This window comes from Podarcis cretensis, assembly GCF_951804945.1.
Source record: "Podarcis cretensis genome assembly, chromosome: 13".
In the NCBI taxonomy this organism is placed as follows: Eukaryota; Metazoa; Chordata; class Lepidosauria; order Squamata; family Lacertidae; genus Podarcis; species Podarcis cretensis.
Genome location: NC_137182.1, coordinates 896,466 through 905,726, shown reverse-complemented (window position 1 = coordinate 905,726; position 9,261 = coordinate 896,466). Strand labels below are relative to the sequence as shown.

Genomic DNA, 9,261 nt, shown 5'->3' with positions numbered 1-9,261 from the left:
ATGGATAAGTAAATCTTCTGATGAACCACCATTATGAGACTGTATGTTTGGAATGAAGGGGGGGTGGAGGAAAAAACCCTTTTTTTCTTTGCACTATGTGATATTAATAACCCTCCACCCCAGAAAGAAATAAGATCGTTGTGTTTTACTAACCACAAGCAGGAATTCAAGAACTGTGTGGGATGGATTATAGCTAAAGAGAAGATTGGTAAACAATGAGAACGGAGGAAAATTTATGACGCAGTAAAAAAATGGCATCTCGCCAAGACAGGCTTGCCGGAGAAAGGACAGGGGGAGGAGAATCAGGACTACTGGAATGAGATGGTTGGAATGTAATCTTGACCTGACAGAGCCTCCTGATATATTTGGCAAGTCTGAGATATGATTTTTAGAGAGTTTAAAACCCACACAGAGGATGCCTGTTTCCAATCTGCTTGTGAAAATGATCAGAGATCGCAAAGAAAGGAATATACGATAACAAGAAGAAGATGAAGAAAGTAATAAAGGACTATCTGGATTGAACTGGATAGAACTGTTTAACCAAAGCAGCAATATAAGGGATGTTTGGACTCGTTCGGAGTTTGATGTATGTGTACCCCCAACAAAATTTAAAATTTGGCTGTATAATTTGGAATTAATGTGATTTGGATAATGTGATGTGATTGGCCTGTTAATAAAAATTATTATTTTTTTTAAAAAAAGATAAGATTTTACAGATAAATTATCAAAAAAAACACTGCAAATGGATGGGAAAAATATTATTATTTTAAAAGAGATTCCAGCATGACTGCTTTAGAAAAGGAGTAACTATAAATTTCCTTCACCTATAAAAGGAAAAAGCAGAGATGCAGAAATGTAGGTGAAGCAGAAACTTTTGGAAGAAAGTACAAAAAACTAGGTGAAAAACCACCGGCAGTGGGAGAAGTAAGTGAGGGGTTGGTAGCAGATAAGGAGAAAAACAAGGAGAAGTAAAAGAATAAGACTCTTAATTAGATTTTTTTTGTAATAATACATAATTGGATGATAAAGCTGAAAATCGTAATGTGGAATGTAAATGGACTAAACATTAAAATAAAAAGAAATAAAATAGAGCATGTTTTATTGAAACAATTTTGGACATACTTTGTTTACAAGAAACACATGTAGCAAGGAAGCACAGAAGATTCTTGAATAAAATATTAGGACTGAACCTTATTACATAAAACAAAAAGAAGAGGGGTTGTAATTTATGCAAAAACTAAGCTCAACCTGAAATTATTATTCAAAGACAAGGAAGGAAGGATGATAGCAATACAGGTAACAGCACAAGGTGAGAAAATAACAATAGGAATTTATGTGACGAATGAGAGAAAGTTGGAATTTTACAAATCACTTGAGGAAAAAATGTTTGAATATATGGACCAGACAATAATTTTACTTGGAGATACTAATGGGGTAGTCTCCCTAGAGATGGACAGGACATTAAGAAATCTGAAAATAAGGAAGGGAGACTACCATTAACTTTTTTTCAATCAGTGGAAAACTTTATTTTAATTGATATATGGAGATTTAAACACCCAATAGACAAAGAATTCACTTTTTTCTCAGAACCAAATCAATCTGCTGGAAGAATCACCTCAATATCGATATCGAGTGATGGAAAAAAACCAGAGATACAACCTAGGACTTTTTCATATCATAACCCAGTCTTATTAGACTGGGGGTGAAAGGAAACCACCACAGAAGTGGAGACTAAATGAAGGAATTCTGGATGATAGGTCTGCTTTGCAGAAAGCAGAAAAATCTTTAAGAGACTTTTTCGAATTAAATTTGAACCAGGGAACAGATTTGAATGTGGTGTGGGATAAAAGTAAAGCAGTAATGTGAGGTTTTTTAATACAACAAAATACACTTCCAAGAAAAATGGGGGGGGGGGAATACTGGAGGAGATAATCAAAAATGAAAACAATGAAAACCTTAAAACAAAATATAAAAATGTTACAAACACAATTTTCAATGTTGGCGAGTCAATAAATTGAATGGAAAATCAAAATGTTAAAACAAAGGAATTTTGAATTCGCCAATAAGCCAGGAAAACTGTTAGTATGGCAATTAAAGAAAAAACAGAGTGAAAATTTAATAAATAAATTGAAAGTAGAAGATAAAATAATTGATGGCCTGAAAGATATAAGGAAACATTTTGTAAGATACTATATGGAACTATATCGAGCCGGAGAGGAACATAAAGATAAAACAGAAGATTATTTAAAGCAGAATAATTTACCAAAAATTCTGAAAGAGAAGATTAATTACCTGAACACACCAGTTACAATAATGGAGGTACAACAGGCAATATGTGATGGCCTGTGAATCGGTTTCAGAGACTGAACCTGAGGAATCCCAGCCTGCACAGGAGTCCCCACCTCCAGGACCGGCTGAGCCAGGGCTGGGGCTTGAACCTGAAGGGCCCTCACCTGTGCTGGATCCTCAGGAGCAGACTACCAGCTGAATCTGCTCTGGCTCCGGAGGTGATCAAGGACCCATTACCTGCAGGTGCTCCACTCTCAGCCCCGTCAGGGGAAGGTGAGGTTGCCTCTGGGTCCAGTAACCCTCCAGCCTCTCCTGAGCTGCAGAGGCTCAGGGCAGAGAGGCAGAGGGAACTAAGTTCTCGCAGGAGGAGTGCTCGCCTTAAGGCCAGGAGAGGCGGGTCACCTGTAGACCGGGACCGCCCTAGGCCTCAGAGGAGATAAAGGCCAGTCAGCCCAGTCCTAGGTTGCGGGAGCAACATTGTTGGTAACCTGTTCCTGTTGGCACCCTGTCCTGCTCTTCTGCCAGAGTTCCTGACCTCACCCAACTCCTTGCCTTGGACCCCGCTTCAGCCGTGACGGACAGCCTCCATACCACACCTTCAACCTCAGACTGGACTCAGACCACACTGCACGGTAACCCCCCTGGGACCAGCACACAATAACCCAGGCCAAACTAGGTAAAATGCCAATTAAGTACTATAAGGAATTTAAAGATTTTCTGGTACAACCACTTAAGGATGCAATGAATGGAATATTAGATACAGGAAAGTTGCCAGAATCCTGGAAAGAAGCATACATTATGTTGATTCCTAAACATGATACAGACTTAATGTCAGTTAAGAATTACAGGCCTATCTCCTTACTAAACAATGACTATAAACTGTTTGGTAATATATTGGCAAACAGATTGAAAAGGATTTTAAAAGATTTAATTCATCAAGATCAAGCCGGCTTTCTATGTGGCTGCCAGATGAAGGATAACATAAGGAATATAACTGACATAATAGAATATCTGGAGGCCAGCAGTGACAAGCAGGCGGTATTAATGTTCACAGATGTGAAGAAGGTCTTTGATTACGTCTCATGGAACTTTAGGAAAAAACACTAGAAATGATGGATTTTTGAGAGACTTTTTATAGAGGAATCGGCACAATTTATTAAGAGCAACAGGCAAAGCTGTTCATTAATAATGTAATAACAGAAAGTTGTAAAATAATGCAAGGGACAAGACAGGGGTGTCCCCTGCCACCATTACTGTTTATTTTAGTATTAGAAATCCTGGCAAGGAAAATAAGAGTAGATGAAGAAATAAAAAGGAATAGTGGTGGGAAATAAAGTATTCACACTTAGAGCATTCACAGATGATCTTGTGATAACAACAGAAAACCTGATGGTAAGTTTACTGAGGGTCTTGGAAAAGATTAATGTATTTGGCCAAGTAAAACAAAGATGCTGGTGAAAAACATGACAGAACAAAATAAAAAAGAACTACAAAAAATTACTGATAAGGTAATAAGCAAAAAGGTCAAATATTTAGGAGTTTGGTTGACAGTAAAGAATATTAATGTGTATAAGGATAACTACCTGACCGCGTGGAAAGAAATAAAAAGATACTTGGAGATTTGTCACAGGATGAATTTATCATTCTGCGGGAGGATATATGTGATAAAAATAAACGTATTGCTGAGGATGTAATTTTTGTATCAACCGATTCCTGTGGTCAAGGAATGGCAAAGAGATAGTTCAAGGTTTATATGGCGCGCGCGGGGGGGGGGGGGGGGGAGCAAGATTAAAGCATAAGTTGTTAATAGATTCAAAAGATAGATGTGGCTTTTCCCTGCCATATTTAATAATATATTATGGGGCAGCCTGCCTCTGCTGGTTCAGGGAATGGATAACATTACAAAATACAGATATTTTGGACTTCGGGGGTCATGATAACAGATTTGGATGGCATGCGTACTTATGGTATGAAAAAGTTAAAGTCCACAAAGGATTCCTAAACCATGTAATAAGAAAGTCATTATATGTGGTATGGGATAAATACATTTTTTTGCTAGAACAAAAAACTCCATGGTGGTTATCGCCATTAGAAGCGATTTTTGTGAGGAAATCGAATATGAGAAAAGATTGGTTACAACATTTTAACAGATTGGTTACAATATCACCAGCTGAATTATGTTTTTAAAATGGATAAAAGAAAGGGTTTTGCCACTGAATTTACAAAATAAGGTGAAACTACTTTCTAAAATGTATAAATTGTTTTTGGAATGGTTTGTTAAAGATGAAGAAGTTAAGTCAGCAATAATTCAATGGGCAAGAGATTTTGGATATAACATAATAATAATTTATTATTTATACCCTGCCCATCTGGCTGAGTTTCCCCAGCCACATAAAATTGGCAGCATGGGAAAAACTTTGGAAAGAGGATTTAAAATTTACAGCGAGTTACATGCTGAAAAAAAACTATATGAAGATTATGTATCATTGGTATTTACGGTAACTCCCAGTAAGTTAGTGAAAATGTATAGGACTAGCTCAAATGTCTGTTGGAAATGTAAGGGAAAAGAGGGCACCTTCTACCATATGCGGTTGAATTGTAAAAAGATAAAGGAATTATGGGAAATATAATGAATTTTAAAAGTTTATAATAGTAATTTTAGGTGCAGACATACTGAAGGATTTGAGAAGACTGTTCATGTACACGGCTACGGCTGCAAGGATGCTGCTTGCCCAGCAATGGAAAGAGAACAAGATGCTGACAAAGGCGAATTGGCAGATGAAATTACGTAATTATTCAGAGATGGCTAGATTGACTAGGAAAATCAGAAATCAGGAGGACCAAAACTTCCATAGAGAATAGGACAAATATAAAAGGTAAAGGGGACCCCTGACCATTAGATCCAGTTGTGACCGACTCTGGGGTTGCGGCGGTCTTCTCGCTTTATTGGCCGAGGGAGCCAGCGTACAGTTTCCGGGTCATGTGGCCAGCATGACTAAGCCGCTTCTGGTGAACCAGAGCAGCGCACGGAAACGGCGTTTACCTTCCCGCTGGAGCGGTACCTATTGATCTACTTGCACTTTGACATGCTTTCGAACTGCTATGTTGGCAGGAGCAGGGACCGAGCAGCGGGAGCGCACCCCGCCGCAGGGATTCAAACCGCCAACCTTCTGATCGGCAAGACCTAGGCTCTGTGGTTTAACCCACAGCGCCACCCGCATCCCAGGACAAATACAGATTGTATTTAAAAGAACATTGTAAACACTTGAACTCTTTGGCAGGCTTTGAATAACTCTTGCAGTGTTATACTTTGGATATACTGGAGGACTGTAAATCGGATGAACTATAATATGCAGTTGACATAGACATTTAAACCCACAGAGGGGAGGAGGGAGGTCCTAAGATTTGGAAAAATCTTGTTTTATTTTTACAATTTTTTAAAAAAATGTTAATTGTTTGATTTACTTTGTAAAAACAATACAAATTATTTCAAAAAGAGAAATTGTGTGTGGGAAGAAGTCTTATATTTTATAATAAAAATCCCAATTTTTATTATTGTTTTTCATAATCCTAGAATGTCACTTCCAATACAACTCAATTTTAATACAATACTTGAGGCTGAACTCTGGGCCAGGAGCCCCTCCGACACACAGTCGTGCGGCAGAGAAATGTTATGCAAGTAGACATGAATTCCCCCTTTAAGGGAGGCACTTCCCTCCCCAGGCGGGCTTCGCAACTCCTCCCCGGCTCCTCCGCCCCTGGCCTGCGCGGGACGCGCGGTCCCCATGGCAACGGAGGCGCTTCCTCCTGCCCCGCCCATGAAGGTGCGCAGGCCCCGCCCCTCCCCTCCCGCAAGCCCCGCCCCCTGGCGAAGCAAGCTGGGCTGCGCCGCGCGCCCCCGACGCCCAGAAAGAGACGGGGAGCCGAGCGCGGCGGGCAGGACGGAGCACGCGCGCACGCGCCACCGCCGTCGGACCCAGGTGAGGACTACGGGGTGGTATTGTGTGGCCCCTCCCTCTGGGGACCCCCTTCCCCCAAATGCAGCGACGCCCCCCGGCCAGTTTCCTTCGGTCTATGGCATCTCCCAAAATCTCCTCGCGAGGAGGGGGCGCCCCCTCCCCCAAGAAAGGTGCTTCGCACGGAGGAGGAGTCGGGTCTCTTTCTCTTTCTTTCTTTGCCCCCCCCCCGATCCTCTTCCATCTCCGGGACCAGCCGCTGCCCCTCCTCCCCAAGAAGACAGCCAAAGTCTCCCCTTTGTGCGAGCGAAAGACAAGCCTCTTCCTCGGGGCAGTCTCCCCCCCCCCAGCAAATCACTTCCGATCTTTCCTGGGCACCTGTGAGCCCCCCCCTGCCCCCCCCGCGTCCTCTTCGGTCTCCTCGTTTGCTTTTCCTCCTTTCCTTTCCTCAGATCTGCGGGATGCGCCTCCCCCCCCCCAACTCTTCTCCCGCTTCGCAGCCTCTTCCCAAGCCACCTTCTCTTCCGGACACCGCCACCCCCCCCCCCCCCCGCATTATCTTCCTTGGGGTCTATATGTGTGCAGGCGGCACTTTCCCAAGGGGAGGGCTGTGTCCCCAGATTCCTCCTGACACGGAGCCTCCCCCTGCCCTCCTTTCCTGCCTGGCAACAGCCCCTTGCTCTGCTTTTTTGTTTCCCGTCGCCTCTGTCAGGCGCCTCTGCAACAGCCTGGGGAGAAGGCGCCAGAGGAGAACCTGCCTGCGAAACCCTCCAGCCGTGCAAAGAGGTCGGGGGTCAGTGCCTGCTTTGCTTTCTTTGCGGGAAGAAGAGCATGGAAGGATGGGATGGGATGGCGTGCGGGTGGGTGGGTGGAAGAGCCCTGCAGGCAAGCTTGAAAGAAGGAAAGGGAGTCTCCTCTTTAAGGTCTAAAACTCCCTGGAGTGATTTTTACTTCCTTCCTTCCTCCCTCCCTCCCCTTCCCTTGTTTTTGCTGCGTGTAATGGGCTCTCCCTTTTTAGCGTCCAATAAGCCGGACCCTTTTGATGGGATTAAAGGCCAAAGCTGACAGAGGAAAAATAGCAACAGGGGCTGGAGCCAGGTCGAGTTCCTTGTTCTTCACCCATTTCCCAGACCCATTTCTCCCCCTCATTAGTTAGCTGCCAGGAGGACAGAGCAGGATCCTTATCGGCCAGGCAGCTTGGCTTGGCTTGTTCCAAAATTGGGTTGCTCTGACTAAAAACAAAAACAAATCCGCTTCATCTTGATCATGCCTACCCTAAAAAAAAATCACATTATGCTATTTCCAGAGTTTCTTCCTTCTGCATAGCTAAATCATAGTATTTAAACCTCATTAAAGCCCCATGGGATAATTAAGTGATTCTGACATCCGTAATTTGTCTTACTGCATTTGAGATGATTATGTTTAGTTGAGTTATGCTAATGTCATTGTTTGTCCTCTCTCTCCTTCAGAGATTATTCATTTATTTCCTACATAGAGTGTATGTCTCAGGGAGGGCAGACTGGAGGAAACTGCTGTGCACTTGTAAACTGGGAAGGGGTGCAAATGGGAAGTCAGCATCCCTTCCCTTCATGTAATGTACATGAGGGGATTCTTGGGCATCTTTGCATCTCCCAGAGCAAAGGCCAGGGGCTGGCTAGTTGGAGGGATCTAATTTTTGACTTGTGGTATTATAAAAGAAATTAATTTGGGGAAGGGGGTAGTCCCTTGTTGTGGTATGTCCTGTGCTGATAGTATGGTTGTAAAATGAATCTGGGTCTATTTTTTATTATTCAGACAAAGTGTTTAATAAAATGTTTTGGCAGTGTGGTGTAGTTGGAGAGTGGTCATATGAATGGAAAGACTTCTTCAGCTTTGGACACATTTGAATCAATATCCATTTCTCATTTAAAAGCAATTTAGTTGACAGGTTAATGATGTTATTACTTTTGTAGTTTTTTTTGATAAGGGATATTGTAGGATTGTGTTTTTTACTTGAAGCAGTAATAGTGTGACTAAATGATGAACACTTTAGACATCCTATTTCAGCTGAACTTCTTTCAAGACAGATGCTTTGAATTAGGGCAGCCTTTGCTAACCTGGTCTCCTGAAGGTGTTTTGGACTACAATACCCATTAGCCCCAGCCAGCATGGCCCTATGATGAGGTTGTCAAGAGTTTCAGTCCGAAACATTGGAAGGGCACCAGGTTGGCAAATTAGGGTCTCCTTTGTGGCATTAAGCTTAGTGCTAGTTCCACAGGCATCCACAATGGTGTGTGTTCTGCCTGAAAGTTGAAAGATAAAGTTGACTCCAAAGGGAGCATGAGCTTGATTCTATTGATGGCACAGTTAATTTGGTTCTGAGGCACCTGACAGTCAAATCATTTCTCAGCTGTGGATTCACTGAATCTCTGTCATTTCTTAGCAGTTCTCTAGACACTGTTGATAGACTGTACTGCATCAGACATCTGGTGTTACTGAATATTTGAAATACTGGTTTTCTGTATCTGGTATGATATTATGGAAGTGCTGGGATATTCGAAACCTCTTAGTTTAATGCCCCAGTGTTAAGCACATTGACCTGGAAGAAAATCCTACTGAAATTAATAGAATTTACTTCCCAACTGTGAAACAGGAATGTTAATGACATGTCTCTCATAGCAGTTAGGAAAACAAACATAAGCATTTAAAGCCCATTTAGCACTGTGATTCTTGCATTGCAGGGGGTTGGACTAGATGACCATTTGGGTCCCTTCCAATCCTACAGTTCTATGATTTCAACCTGAGGAGCCCAGCTCTGTTTCTGCTGGCTGCATCTGTGCAAAATATGTTTTGCTTTGTGGCAGCTACAGAAGCATCCTTTGCTTAGCAAATGGATAGATAGCCTCCATGTGTCAGCAGCCTCAGCCTCCTGCCTGCTCTGCCCTGGCAGAAAATGTGCCCTCAAGGACTAGGGTGGGCTCCTTGTGCGGGCACCGGAGATTCTAGTTCCCATTCCTCTGAGAACTGCCTACGGGTC

The 9,261-nt window shown here is 42.6% G+C and overlaps 1 protein-coding gene across 5 annotated transcripts in view; it reads left to right on the top strand.

Moving 5' to 3' along the window:
* The first annotated feature begins 6,164 nt into the window (after positions 1 to 6,164).
* The window catches only part of KIAA1671, a 125,690-nt gene continuing 122,593 nt past the window's right edge, over positions 6,165 to 9,261 (top strand). For all 5 annotated transcript variants that reach the window (XR_013832404.1, XR_013832405.1, XM_079949197.1 and 2 more), the window contains exon 1: positions 6,165 to 6,269. The gene's annotated coding sequence lies outside the window, so the exon portion shown is untranslated. The remainder of the gene's footprint in view (positions 6,270 to 9,261) is intronic.